Source organism: Otolemur garnettii, unplaced genomic scaffold (genome assembly GCF_000181295.1).
Source record: "Otolemur garnettii isolate 467f Iridium unplaced genomic scaffold, OtoGar3 scaffold00011, whole genome shotgun sequence".
Taxonomy (NCBI): Eukaryota; Metazoa; Chordata; class Mammalia; order Primates; family Galagidae; genus Otolemur; species Otolemur garnettii.
The window spans coordinates 8,235,611-8,246,096 of record NW_003852406.1 but is presented as its reverse complement, the minus strand read 5'-3'; the positions used below and the strand labels follow the sequence as shown (position 1 = coordinate 8,246,096).

General features: G+C 38.3%; 1 protein-coding gene and 1 non-coding gene across 2 annotated transcripts in view; one reads left to right on the top strand and one right to left on the bottom strand.

Annotated features, from left to right (window-relative positions):
- The window catches only part of PRTG (protogenin), a 144,545-nt gene that overhangs the window by 62,989 nt on the left and 71,070 nt on the right, over positions 1-10,486 (top strand). The window lies entirely within an intron of this gene.
- Positions 5,663-5,767, bottom strand: LOC111723426. The gene has a single exon (XR_002771963.1). It is a non-coding gene; the product is annotated as a U6 spliceosomal RNA (small nuclear RNA).

Here is a 10,486-nt window from a genome sequence, read left to right as displayed (position 1 = left end):
GCCGAGCCACTAATTTTTCTTAAATATTTTTGTAGATAGGAAGTAATATAAGTAAAAAATAAAAATAACCATAATACATAAACCTACCAGCAGAGATCTAAATTCAATTTCCTATCTCTTTGTAATCTATCTCCCATTATTTCATCATTGAAGTAGTATATTTTATCTTCTCCCAATAATTTATCTATCCACATTCAAAAATGGGAAAATTACTTCTGTTTCTCTGTAATTTTTGTACCTTTACGTAAAAGCTGTGTAAGTCTGCCTTAGTAAAAAAAATAAAAAAATAAAAATAAATCTTAGAATACTTCTGCCTTTGTTCAGGCTTTAACATTTATTTTTATTGTTAAGAATCATTGGCATCCTTTGTTTGACTTTAGTCATTGTTTTGAAAATAAAACCAGTGTATTCATAGCAAGATGCACTATTACCACGTCTTGGCACCTAGCAGTGCCTGAGTACATACTCTCATTCTCTTAGAAAGTATTATTAAACTCATTTTACTGAAGGATACTAAGGTGTGAAGTTGAATAACATCTTGAGGACACATAGCTCATTAGTACAAAGCTGTGAATTTTAATATTTAATATCTCTTACCCACAGCCTATGCTGCTGTACCACCTCTCTGTCATCTAAATTATGCTGGATTGTACTGGATTTTATTCCTGATTTTTCTTTTTCCCAAGGTCATTTTGGCACCGTAGAAGTAAGAAACCCTGTTCTCTGCTAATCCTACATGTTGTACATTGTTATTTTTTTTAGCCTTCTGTACTATAAAAACTCAAGGATGTCTTTCTATAAATCTTAGTCACAGCCTTAGATCTGAGCCATTAGTTAAAAAATCAAGATGAATAGATATTTAAAATTATTTCTGTTATTACTCTCTGGCCTAATTTTACAGTTTCCCAGTCTTTCCTAACATGTCCAGTTTCTTCTCATTCTGATCAAATGAGAGTTTGGAATGGTTGTGCACCAGCCCTTCTGATCTCTCCTCCTGTATTCCTTTTCATGCACCATTGTATCCCCCAGCCTTCCACGTATGCAGGCCAGAAACCTCACAGCTGTATGAGTCTTTCTCTTTCTTTCCCTTGATCCCTTGGTGTTGGCCAAATCATGTTGTTTAGTGAACACTACCTCTTATTTTTACCTGCCCTTCCATTTCTGTTATCTCTGGCATTATTCCAACCCACAGCAGATCTCTCTTCTACTGTTCTAATATACTCTTAACTATTCTCCTTACCTCTAAGCTCTTTCCCTTAAGGTACTTGGCTTTTTTAATGATCAAAATATATGTTGGGCCTTGGTGCAGTGGCTCATGCCTGTAACTAGCATTTGGGGAGGCTAAAGTGGGAAGATTTCTTGAAGCCAGGAGTTTCAGACCAGCCTGGACAATACAGTAAGACCCCATCTCTACAAAAATGAAAAAAAAAAATCAGCAGAGTGCAGTGGTGCGTGCCTGTAACCCCAACTACTAGGGAGGCTAAGGTGGTGGGAGGATTGCTTGAGCCCAGGATTCAAGGCTGCAGTGAGTGATGCCACTGTACTCTAGTCCAGGCACCAGAGTGAATTCTGTCTCTCTATAGACAAAAACTTGAAAAAATGGAGGAAATGGACAAATTCTTAGAAAGACACAGCCTCCCTAGCCTCAATCCAGAAGAAATAGAATTCCTGAACAAACCATTATCAAGTACTGAAATTAAAGTAGCAATAAAAAATCTTCCAATGAAAAAAAGTTCCAGACCAGATGGTTTACAGTTGAATTTTACCAGACCTACCAAGAGCTGGTACCTAGACTGTGGAAATTATTCCATAACATTGAGAAGAAGGGATCCTCCCAGACTTGTTTTATGAAGCCAATGTCACCTTGATATCCAGGCAGGAAAGAACACAACAAAAAAGAAAACTATAGATCAATATCCCTTATGAATATAGATACAAAAATTCTCAATAAAATCTTAACAAATAAAATTTAACTACCACAATCAAGTGGGCTTCAGTGAAGAGATGCAAGGTTGGTTCAACATACGCAAATTTATGAATATAATATATTGCATAAAGAAGAGCAAAAACAAAGATGATCCGAGCCTCTTGATAGAAAAAGCATTTGACAAAATTCAACACCCTTTTATGATAAGAACACTTGACAAAATAGGCATACATGGCATTTACCTCAAAATTATGTATATGACATAAGCCATATATGGCATACCCACAGCCAACATCATGCTGAATAGAGAAAAATTGAAAGCATTCCTGCTTTAGAACTGGAAACAGACAAAGTTGCCCACTTCAACATAGTGCTGGAAGTCCTAGCCAGAGCTATCAGACAAGAGAACGAAATCAAGAGTGTCCAAATGGGGACAGAAGCGGTCAAATTGTCACTCTTTGCTGAGGATATGATTTTATATATCTAGAAACCTAAAGGATTCTGCCAAGAAGCTCCTAGAATTCATAAACAAATTCAGCAAAGTTTCAGGTTACAAAATCAATATATACAAATTCGTAGCATTCATATAATCCAACCACAGTTAAGCTGAAAATCAGATCAGAGACTTAATAACTTTCACAACAGAAACAAATAAAATAAAATACCTAGGAATATATTTAAGTAAGGAAATGAGAGACTTCTATGGAGAGAACTACAAAACAATGAGGAAGGAAATTTCAGAGGACATGAACAGAAAGATGCATCCTGCTGATGGCAGAATCAACATTGTTGAAATGTTTATGGTACCCAACGTGATCTACAGATTCAATGCTGTCCCTATTAAAATACCAAAGTCATTTTTTGCAGATCTAGGAAAAATAGTCTTATGTTTTGTGGAGAACCAGAAGAGACCCCAAATAGCCAAAGCAGCCTTAAGCAATAAGAACAAATCAGGAGGCATCATTTGTACCTCTCACCATTCACAAAAATTAATTCGTGATGGATAACAGGCTTAAACCTAAGACATGAAACTATAGAGTTCTAGAAGAAAATATTGGGAAAACTCTTATAGCTATTGGCCTACGCAAAGAATTTATGACAGTGACCCCAAAGGGAATCACAGCAACAACAAAAGTTAACAACTGTGACTTGATTAAATTAAACAGCTTCTGTATAGCCAAGAAAACAATCAATACTGTGAATAGACAACCTACTGTGGAAGGAAATATTTGCATGCTCTACATCTGATAAAGGGCTGATACCCAGATCTCAAAGAAACCAGCAAGAAAAAAATCAACCCCATTAAAAAAAGGGAGCCAAAGACATGAACAGAAGCTTTTCAAAAGAAGATAAACTAATGGCCAATAAACGTATGAGAGAATGCTCACCATCTCTAATCATCAGGGAAATACAAATAAAACCACAATGAGTTTATCATCTAACTCCAATGAGAATGGTGTTTATCAAAAAGTCTCAAAAGAGCAGATGGTGGCATGAATGTGAAGGGAGAGACAGGAAGGCACTGCTGGTGGGACTGCAAACTAGCACCACCTCTCTGGATTTTTAGACTTAGGATGCTCAGCCTGTACTTTTCCTTCGTAGTATTTAGCACAGTTTGAAATTATATACTTGTGAAATCAAGTATCAGATATACTCAATACTAATGTGAAGCCAGTAGATGATCTAATATGTTCCCACACGAGAGAAAAAGTAAGTCACGATGGGAGGAGAGGGGAAGAGGGAGGAGGACTGGTGTGCTCTCACTTAATGGGCACAAAGTCGGGGTGTGTGGCACTTTTCCTGGGGGCAGGACATAACTACAACAGGGACTCTACCTGTCTCCAAATGCAGACATTGTAACCTAATTCTTTGTACCCTCAAAACAAGCTGAAATTAAAAAAAGAAATTATATACTTGCATAATAATTTAATTAAATGCTTTCTCCGCCGTTAGTCAGAGATCTCTGTTAGTTTACTTATCATCAGATCCTTGCCACCTAGAATGACTAGGCATGGAATGAATTAACGTATTTAGAAGAAATTACTTTAAAGCTTCCTAAAAGTGATTAAAATACTTTTCTAGATTGGGGAGGCAATTGATCTGGCACGTTAGTTTATGAAGAATTGCATGATTCAGAGGCTGTGAGCTTGGTTAACTACAAACTAAGTGAATGGTGTGAATGTGAAGGCAATGGGACTGATTCATAGAAATCATTTATTTTGTGCCGTAGTTATTACACTGTATTTAGTAGTAGAGATATTATTTTATATAACTAATTAAGATTGTTTAAATATTAGTGAATGCTTACTATATGAACAGTTTGGTTTTGAAGTAATTGATGCCAAACTAGTTTTTTTGTTTTTTTTTTTCCCCGTGCAAATGCTGGCCAACAGATTTGTTTGTTAAGCCTATACCCAGTCAAAAATAGTAAAATATATATATGTGTGTGTGTGTGTGTGTGTGTGTGTATACATATAGTAATTGGCATAAAGAAAGATATTTGTTCATTTTGCTATAGCAAGGATATGTGCACTCAATTTTTTTAATAATTAGGCTAAGCACTTTAAACTAAATATAAATACTCTTTAAAGATTTAGAAGGAGAGTTGCTGAGACAATGCTTTTTGACAGCATTTATAGTTAGAATCACATTTTTGTGGGATTATTCCTTTGTTGGCTTTAGAAGTAGTGGATTAACCTATAGAAGCTTTAGAATTAATAAGTGAAAGCTGTTGGTGAGTCTACTGCAGCTGTATCAAATACTGGAGTTTGTTTTGGGAGCGGGAAAGGGAAGAATAGAGTGAAAGGGTAGAGCAGGTAAGAAGCCATTAGTGGTTTTGGTGAGAGATGTGGGCACAGGAACACACAAAAAAGATCTGACATGCAGTGAGGAGTTAAAATCAATGGGAATGTGATTGAATGACAAGCAACACAGGAGAAAGAGTCGGTTGTGTGTAGCTCACATGAGTAACTGCATAGTGGTGTGACAGCTGGGGGAGCGATAACGATTTCATCTTGGACATGAAAGTTTGAAGTGCCCCCTTATAACTTCCAGGTGAAGATGTTTAGTAGGCAGTTGGGAGCCATGAGTAGGAAGCACTGAGATGGTGATCTAAGCTGGAGAAGTTATTTTGGGAGTTGTTAGCAACATCTGGATATGGTTGAAAGCTGAAAGTGGATGTGATCACCAAAGGAGAAGGTAGAGAAAGAAAAAAACAGAGAATCCCTGAGAGGAAGAGTTCAGAAGAGGAGGGAGAGACCCTGAAAAGGGAGGCCAGAAGGAGGAGTCGGAGAAATTTGAGGAGAACCAGGAGTATGTGGTGTCAACACATTGTTGCAACAAAATAATGGGGAAAGAAAGCAGAGTAGATGTTTGAGTCAGAAAAGAAAGAAGGGAGACAGCCAGCATAAACAATTCTTTAGAGAATTTTTGATCCACTGGGGAGGAGAGAGAATGGATAGTTGCTGGATGGGAGGTGAGAGAGAGAAGCTATAACAAGTTCCCAGTATCCAAGTGGAGGGATCACAAACAGAAGGAACCTTGCTTTTGTTTGGGGGCTTCTTTTCCTTCAGTCTCAGGGGTACTGAAGAGAGTCCTAAGCAGTATCTGGCTAGGTATTTTCTGAGAAAAATTACTTTGCCAATGGGTTGAATTTCCAAAAGATACCAAAAAGTTAGATGATTTAAATATAACGGTGTTTTTTTTAAGGATTTAAAAAAAAATCTATCTTTTTTTTTGAGTATGGAACGCTTCACAAATTTGCATGCCATCCTTGCCGGGGCCATGCTAATCTTCTCTGTACCATTCCAGTTTTAGTATATGTGCTGCCAGAGTGAGCATAAGAAATGTATCTTTATCCTTGCTTTCATAGCTTCCCCAAAACCAGAATGGGTTTAAGAAAATACCCATCATGAGTTGAAAGTTACACCCATTTATATTTCAGTTCTCAGAATTTTGTGACTCCAGAATTCTAGCCCATTTGGCCTGAAGTACAAAGTTATTTCAATTTTTATAATACAGAATCTTAGGGATTTCCTAGATATGTCCATCTGAGAAAAAAGGGGGACTGCTTAAAGAAAATGTGGTTCAGAGGCATATTGTTTGATTGATTAAATGAGATTCAGAGCAAAAAGCAAACCTTGATTGCCTGAGTAGTTGGAAGGAAATTATGTACAGCAACAGAGTGATAATTTTTATTCTTAGTTATCACAATATATATAAAAAGTTCTATAATATGTAAAGGGCACTCAGTATGTTGGTTCACTTAATCTTTATAAAAACCCTTTGATATGGGAGGGACAGATTTTTGCCTCTAAAAGTAATGCCAGTGAAATATTGGGCATCATTTGGAATTATAGCCAAACAATAATAATAAAAAGCATTATTTTCTTCTTATCCCAAATCTTGGTATTTTTACCTGGAAAACTCCCTATAATTCTGATTACTATGCTTAATAAGACCTAAAAGAATTGAATTTTAGTTCAAATTAGCAATATTGCTTAGTGCTACATTTGCACTATTTACTGTCTTAAGGGATTGTGCAAAGAATATGACCCACTTTTACCCCTCAGTGAGATCATAGTGCAGAGGGGAGAGAGATTTGTGAATATTTGTTTATAACACTACAAGATAAAAGCAGCGGTGACGGTCTGCAAGGTGCAGAGGTTGCAGAGAAACGGGCCAGGAACAATTTCTGAAAGGATAGGATAAATGGACTAGGCTTTGGGATGGTAGGATCCATCAGGTGGACAGAGGGCCCTAGGATATTTGAGAGAGAAGGAAGCGCTCATAGAAAGCACGGAGGTGTGACTAGCAAGGTGTCTTCAGGGAATTATAAGTAGTTTTTCAGTGTTAGTGAAACAAAGTCGTATGAGGTTATAGAGTTGAATACGAATCTTGAGAGTTTTACGGAGACTAATTGTCAGCACTGCAAATCAGATTTATGTTTTCTGATGATCACTCTGGAGGGTAACTCTGCTGACAGGAGACGTATGAGCTAAGAGACTCCTGAAAGATTTCTGGGCAGGATATGATAAGGGTCTGAATTGAACAGAGGACTGTGGGGATGGAGAGATGTCAGGTGTGAGAGAGAGAGAGATACGAGATGAAACACTTTGAATTGGATGGCTGGTTCATTGTTAGGTAATGGAAAAAGAGACTGTTCGAATAGCCCCAGAGCAGCTTCTGCTTCATGAAGAAAAGTTAAATTAGATCTTTCAGTGGGAGAATTGACAAAATTCCCATTTTGAGTGTATTTATTGAATGCAGGCTGGATTATCAGTGACGACTAGAACTAATGGTCAGCCCCTTTTACACATGGAAAAGGTAAAACTGGGATCAGTAAGAGTCCTTAATGCATCATAAAGAAAGCATTACATTTATGGACATTCGAGTGCTAATTCCTTCCAGAATAAAAGTGAGCCACATAAGTTTAGTTAATTATAAACAGACACACTTAACACCATTATTGAAAAACCAGGTTTTTCTGAATGGGAAGATAATAGTTTCAAAGTGAACAAACCATCTGTTTCCTAATTCTTCAGTAGACGAACAGCAGCTCATTCATAGGTTTTATCCAGAATGAAAACGTTTGTGGATAAACATCTTGGAAAGGGATCACAGAATCAATTAAAAGAAAAACTATTCATCTTTTTAGTGTGATATTCTCGAATCGTGTTTCGCCAGCATTCTAGTCTCATTCTTTATACTCTTTAAACTTAAGGACCATAAACAACTTTGATTTATATAGCCTGTATCTCTTGATACTATTAGAAATTAAAATGGAGAAAAATATTCATTAATTATTTTCAAATGAAAATAAAAATCTGTCACATATTGTGATAACTGTTTACCAAGGGATAATAATATTAATGAGAGGAGTGGTATTGTCTTACATTTGTGCAAATCTCCTCAGCTAGCTTAATAGAAGACAGCTGGATTCTCACACGTACCTGCTCCTGTCTGTTATGACAGCACTTGTTAGATAACTTCTGAAAAACACTGTACACTTAAGGGAAAAGCGTGAAAAAGGCTACGGCTAATATGAAAATGGTTTTGACTTTAAAGATCCACTGACAGTAGCCATTTGAGGACTACTGTTTTCAAAAAGACAGACATTTGTGCTATGTACAGAAAGTTACCCCGCCACCATCCGTTTTGGAAGTAGATCCTCCTAAGCATAATTATACCATTGTTCTCTAGCTTTGTCCTGTACCCCTAACGGCCTATGATCTTTCTATAGATAAATGAAGTCATGTTCAAGGCAGAATTTCTTAGTCTTTTATGACCTAATCTTTACGATCTAGTGGTGCATAAGTTCATCCAGCCCTATTCTCTCCAGTTTTCTTCATAATTTCTCAGTATTGATAAACTCTAGAGGCATTTATTTTTGAGACAGAGCCTCAAGCTGTTGCCCTGGGTAGAGTGCCATGGAGTCATAGCTCACAGCAACCTCACACTTTTGGGCTTCAGCAATTCTCCTGCCTCAGCCTCCCGAGTAGCTGGGGCTACAGGTGCCCACCACAAAGCCCAGCTATTTTGGTTGTTGTTGCAGTTGTCTTTGTTTAGCTGGCCTGGGCCAGGTTGGAACCCACCAGCAAGTGGCCGACACTGCAACCACTGTGCTACGTGCAGTGGGCCTAGAGAACTGAAGTCTGAGAAGGAAGAATAAGACTGTCATTGGGGCCCTTTCTTTGTGCCTTGGAAGAATTAGAAGGAAGGAAAACCACAGTATGGGCCAGGCCCAGTGGCTCATGCCTGCAATCCTAGTACTCTGGGAGTCTGGGATTTTGCTTGAGCTCAGGAGTTCCAGAGAAGCCTGAGCAAGAGCAAAACCCTGTCTGTTCTAAAAATAGAAAAATTAGCTGGGCATTGTGGCAGGCAGACTGTAGTTCTAGCTACTTGGAAGCTGAGGCAAGAGGATTGCTTGAGCCCAAGAGTTTGAGATTGCTGTGAGCTATGATGCTAGAGCACTCTACCTAGAGTGACAGAGTGAGTGAAACTCTGCCCCCCCACCCCCCCAAAAAACCTAACATGCTATTACATGGAGTCTGGACTCCTTCAAAATGCAAAACCATGGACACAGAAGACCACTTCCTGGAGGCCTGCCTAGAGTGGTAAAGAAGAATTATCTCTAGAAAATATCAACACTTCAAGATTTATCTCTGCTTTGAAAACCCATGAGCCTTAAAATAGCCTCTGAGTTTCTCTACCTTTTATACATCGCATACACCATTTGTCTTCTCTCTCTCTTTTCTTATGCTACTCCATCAATATTGGCTTCATGTGATTCTAAACACAGTCGTGTGTCTGTGTCCAGTAAAAACAAAGTCTTTGTGTCCTTTAAGCTTTCTCTAGAATCTCTTCATTTGCACTGCCCCCACCCAGTTCTGTCATTCCTATTTAAACAACCTTAGGATTTGACTTCAGACTGTTATTTTCTTCTCTCCTCCCTCGCCCTGGATAGAGTGGGCAATGTTATCATGACACACCACAACCTCAAACTCCTGGGCTCAAGTGATCCTCATGCCTCAGCCTCCTGAGTAGTTGGGACTACAGGTGCCTGCCACAGCACTTGCTAATTTTTCTATTTTAAATAGAGATGGGTCAGTGGGGTCTTGCTTTTGCTCAGGCTGGTCTCATACTCCTAAGCTCAAGGGATTCTCCTGTCTTGGCCTCCCAGAGTGCTAAGATTACCAGTGTGAGCCACTGCGCCCTGCCCCTAGACTTTTTTCAATCCATCCTATGTAATACTGCTTTATTAATTTTCTCAGATAACTACTGTTACCATGATACTTCCCTTTGCTCAGAAATATTCAGGGATGCCTTAATTTGTACTGTGGTAAAAATCTGTTTTATCTCTACCCTCCTACTTTCCCGTGAACATGTCATCTGAAATGTTCTGTAGCAGGCCTGGCTATTTGCTCCTGATTTTTTGAACACGTGCTGCACATTTTTTACCTCCGTGCTGTCTTCATGTTTTCCCTTTCACCTGGAATGTCCTGTTTTTCATTTTCCATCTAAATCTAACAGATTCTTCCAAGGCCAATTCAAGATCAATTCCTATAAATGTTTTTTTACCTAGCTAGTTTGTCTTTATTTTTCTCTCCTCTGATATATAGTAATGGTTTGGTACATAATTACATACCATTATTAATTGCTTATTTTTGTATTAGTTATGTTATTCGTTTCCTCCAAATCCTCATTTCTTGAGGAACTGTTTAGAGTTTAATTCTGGGAAAGACCAGACTTTTTGTGTGTATGTGGGGGGAATCATTGAGGGAACAAAGAATGAGGTTACACTATTTGCGTTTGTTAGGTAAAGTCCCTCTTATAATTGTGTCCTGCCCCCAGGAGATGTGTCACACTCTGTGATCCCCCCATCCGCCTTCTCTCCTTCCCTCTCCCCACTCCCCTCTTCCTGTACGCCCCACCATGTACTAACATCAATTGTCCTCATGTCAGAATTGAGTCCACTGGGATTCATGCTTCTCCATTCTTGTGATGCTTTACTAAGAAGAATATGTTTTATCTTCATCCAGGTTGATAGAAAAGATGTAA